Source organism: Arachis ipaensis, chromosome B1 (assembly GCF_059453495.1).
Source record: "Arachis ipaensis isolate K30076 ecotype BB chromosome B1, ASM5945349v1, whole genome shotgun sequence".
NCBI lineage: Eukaryota > Viridiplantae > Streptophyta > Magnoliopsida > Fabales > Fabaceae > Arachis > Arachis ipaensis.
The window spans coordinates 104,055,561-104,060,249 of record NC_142436.1 but is presented as its reverse complement, the minus strand read 5'-3'; the positions used below and the strand labels follow the sequence as shown (position 1 = coordinate 104,060,249).

Here is a 4,689-nt window from a genome sequence, read left to right as displayed (position 1 = left end):
CTTGAACACCTTGTTGTCTTGGATATCCTTGCATATGCCTTCAAGTAGATTTTCAATCCTTGAGATTCTTTCATCAAGTGATGATAAGGCAGGCTGAGGAGGGTTGTTCTGGCCTTGATGTGAATGTGGAGAGGTGTTGTTATTGGGATGTTGATATGGTCTAGATGTGAAATTGTTTGGATTTGGGCGTCTTTGATCCAGGCTTTGGTCTTGTTGATTTTCCCACCCAAAGTTTGGGTGATTCCTCCATCCAGGGTTGTAATTCTTGGAGTAAGGATCATGGTTCTGCCTAGGTGAATTCCCAATGTAGTTGGCTTGCTCCTGACTACCCTCTGCTTCTTCATTCATTCCTTCTTGGGTTGTTGATGAAGTGGAGATTGCTGCCACTTGGTTCCTCTCCATCTTCTTGGTGAGGTCAGCCAGCTGTTGGGTAATGAGCTTGTTTTGGGCCAACAGAGCGTCTACATTGTTTAGCTCCATTACTCCTCTTGTGTTCCCTCTTTCGGAAGCTTAGAAGTAGTCGTTCTCTGCTACTGTTTCAATGACATCTATAGCCTCCTCAATGGTTTTCTTCTTGTTCAAAGATCCTCCGGATGAATGGTCTACGGCCTTCTTTGACTCATAAGAGAGCCCTTCATAGAAAATGTGCAGCTGAACCCATTCGTTGAACATGTCAGGTGGACACCTCCTTGTTAGGTCTTTAAACCTCTCCCATGCTTCATATAGAGTCTCACCATCTTGTTGCCTGAAGGTTTGGACCTCAGCTCTCAGCCTATTGATTCTTTGAGGAGGGTAAAATCTTGCTAACAATTTGTTCACCATGTCTTCCCAAGTTGTCAAGCTTTCCCTTGGGAAAGATTCCAGCCACTTGGCTGCCTTATCCCTGAGTGAAAATGGAAATAAAAGCAGTCTATAGGTGTCAGGATGAACACCATTAGACTTCACTGTGTCACATATTCTCAGGAAGGTGGTCAAATGTTGATTTGGGTCCTCTTGGACACTTCCTCCGAACGAACAGTTGTTCTGCACAAGGGTGATGAGCTGTGGCTTCAGTTCAAAATTGTTGGCATGGATGGTTGGCTTTTGAATGCTACTTCCACAGTTTCCTGGGTTTGGATTGATATAAGAGCCTAAAACTCTTCTATCCTCCCCAAGTATGATTTGCTCGACCTCTTCTGCCATGGTTGTGAGTCTCTTCTTCATGATAGTTTTCCATGTTTTCTTCCATGTTTGGTTCAAAGTATTCCTCAAAGTGTTCCTCCTCTTCTTCAGCACCAACTGCACGTTTGTCTCTTGCCTCCCTCCTTAGTCTAAAGAAGGTTCTCTCAGGTTCAGAATCAAAGAAAGTTGAAGCCCCGCTTCTTCTCCCTGTCATACAACCAACAAGTACAAGAAAAGAGAATAGGTGCAGAAAGTATAGCTGTCATAATTACTGTTAGTGTGAGTGATGCAATATATCAAACAGTTAGTGGGTTAGTGAGATGAAATGTAAATAACAGAAAAAAAAGTAGGGGGAAAGAAAGAAATTAACTAAAACAGGAAGTAAATAACTCAAACAGAAATTTAAATCAAACAAAAATAAAATGCTCAATCTAGTTATCCTCCAATCTAATCATTGTTGATGCACAATCAATCCCCGGCAACGGCGCCATAAACTTGATGCACGGAAAACTTGTCTCATAACAAATTTCCTTCGGCAAGTGTACCGAATTTATCGTCAAGTAAAAACTCACAATAGAGTGAGGTCGAATCCCACAAGGATTGATTGATCAAGCAACTTTAATTAGAGGAATGTTCTAATTGAGCGAATCAGAAATTGAGTTGTGAATTGTAGAAAGTTAAATTCGGGAAATTAAATGACAGAAAGTAAATTGCAGAATCTTAAATGGGAATGGGGGAATTGCTCATAAATGTAAATGACAGAAATTAAAGAGAATGGGTAAGATCAGAAATGGGGAGTTCATTGGGCTTAGGAGATGTTGCATTCTCTGGATCAATCTCATTTACATCTCTTCCTCAATCAATGCACTGATTGATCTCCTTGGCAATCTTAAGTGATTGAATTACAATTTCTTGTAATTCAATCTCTCAAATCTTAATCAATAGCCAATTCCTTGGTCAATTGCTCATGAGAAGAGATGAAGTATGGTCACTGATTATACCACATGCATTTCCCAAATCGAGCATTGAGAGGATTATAGTCACATATCCATCCAAACCCAATTTGGTCCAGCATGAGAAAGTATTTCTAGCTTGATCTCTTCATTCCTCTTCCAAGGTTCAGAAGAGATCCAAGTATGAATAGTTTCTTTTCCAAGATAACTACCCAATTGGATGAAGATCGAAAGCTTTCAAGTAAAATTAAGAGAAAAGATAGAAGAAGAATAATGAAAACTAGTATTGATCCATCAAATTCCAACAGAGCTCCCTAACCCAATGAAAGGGGTTTAGTTGTTCATAGCTCTGGAAAATAAAAACAAAGATGGAGAATACATCATGAAAACTAGAAGAGCAAAGAAAGTAAAATACAGGAAGTAGTTCTATGCTATTTTCCAACTCCCAGCAACTCCCCAAAATAATTCAAAGCTACTCCTATATATACTACTCTTCTCATCTTCTAGTTGGCTTTTCAAGTCTTGGGCCTTTGGATCTTGAGTTTGAAGCAGTTCTCTTCTTCATTTGGGCTTGGCTGTACTTGTAGAGAGAAAGTGTAAAGTGGGCAGAGATTTTAGCTCAGGACGTTAGTGTTGTTAACGTTTAGTGAAAATATGAGTTCGAGAACGTTAGTGACAATCAACTTTCTCACTAACGTTCCTAAGTAAAAGCCACGTTAACCTCAACGTTAGTGGCACAAACGTTGCCACCAACGTTGCCTCTAGGTCCTTCACACATGTTATTGGGACTTAACTTTCCCAATAACGTTGAAAATCCCCCATTGCTCCTACGTTAGAGCCCACGTTAACTTAGTTAACGTGGCTCTTTAACGTGGGCTTGCCATCCTTCGAGAACGTTAGTGACATTCAACATTGTCACTAACATTCCAATGTGCCCCCATGTCTCATGTTAGAATCCACGTTAACTAGGTTAACGTGGCTTATAACGTGGCCATGCTTAGCCATCCCCAACGTTAGTGACAATGTTGAGTGTCACTAACGTTGGCTCATCATCCCTCATCCACGTTAGCTTCCAGGTTAACTAAGTTAACGTGGGAGTTAACGTGACTCATAGTGGCTTGTGTGGCTCCTTCCAACGTTAGTGACAATGTTGAGTGTCACTAACATTGGCCATCACCTTCTTCTCTCACGTTAGCCTCCACGTTAACTAAGTTAACGTGAAAGTTAACGTGGCTTCTTGGGGTTGTGTGGTTGCTTCCAACGTTAGTGACAATGTTGGGTGTCACTAACGTTGTCGACCACTCTTGCCTCTTCACGTTAGCTTCCACGTTAACCAAGTTAACGTGGGAGTTAACGTGGCATTGTGCACTTAGGCTAACGTTAGTGACAATGTTAAATGTCACTAACGTTTGCTTCCTTTCTCCCTTTTAACGTTAGAGGCCACGTTAACTAAGTTAACGTGGACTCTAACGTGCCCACTTGTGAGCATTGGCCAACGTTAGTGATAATGTTAAGTGTCACTAACGTTTGCTCAAATTCCCTTCTTCACATTAGAGTTCACGTTAACTTAGTTAACGTGACTCTTAACGTGGGTAATGATGGCTTCGAGAGCGTCATTGGCAGTCACTTTTCTCATTAACTTTGCAAGTTACCTCCCATTCCTTGCTTCCTTTGGTCCTAAAATCAGGCAATAGAGTGCATCAAAGTTCTAGTCCAAGTCATGGGTAATGCAGAATACAATTTGTCACTAAACTCATGCAAAATCCTCATGAAATCATGTAAAATGCACAATGTATGCTTGAATCAAGGTGTAAGTGAATATCTACCCAAAACTACCTTATTTCCTAAGAAAATGCATGAAACTATCCTAAAAACAGCAAAGAAAAGGTCAGTGAAACTGGCCAAAATGCCCTGGCATCACCCACGCGGACGCGTGACAGAGGCCACGCACCAGAAATTGTAGAAAACGCTCATAGCAAATTCTGAAGCCCTTTTTGGCCCAAATCCAAGTCCAGAAGGCATAGACCAGAGGTTATGAAGTGGGGGAATACATCAATTCAAGGAGAGTCTCCACTTTAGCTAGTTTTCAATGATTTAGATTTAGTTTTGAGAGGGAGATTCTCTCCTCTCTCTTTAGGATTAGGATTTAGAATTAGGATTTTATTCGCTTTCAAGATTATCTCTTTATCAGGTTCAATATTCCCTTTTATTTACTTTTGCAATTTAATTTATGAATTCTTCTATGTTACAAATTACTCTTTGAATTAATGTTGTTTGAGGTATTTCAGTTTATTATTGCTTTCTTTTATTTACATTATTGTTATTCCCATCTGAAGACATTTTTATTCCAGTAGATTTACTTTTCTCCTTTTGGTCTTGGTTAAGAAATCAGTAAGTCAGGAGTTATCAAACTTAAACATGATTGATAATTGTTATCTTTGTTAATTAAATTGAACTTCAATAATCCCAATCTTTTCTTAGGAAACAAATAGGATCCGAAGATCAAACCAATTAATCCCTTGACCTTCCTTTGCCTTAGTAAAGGTTAACAAAGTGGAATTAAGATTCAATTTTC

The 4,689-nt window shown here is 39.7% G+C and overlaps 1 non-coding gene across 1 annotated transcript; it reads left to right on the top strand.

The window, feature by feature from the left end:
• The first annotated feature begins 670 nt into the window (after positions 1 to 670).
• LOC148577737 (small nucleolar RNA R71) lies at positions 671 to 774 on the top strand. The gene has a single exon (XR_015903929.1). It is a non-coding gene; the product is annotated as a small nucleolar RNA R71 (small nucleolar RNA).
• The last annotated feature ends 3,915 nt before the right edge of the window (positions 775 to 4,689 follow it).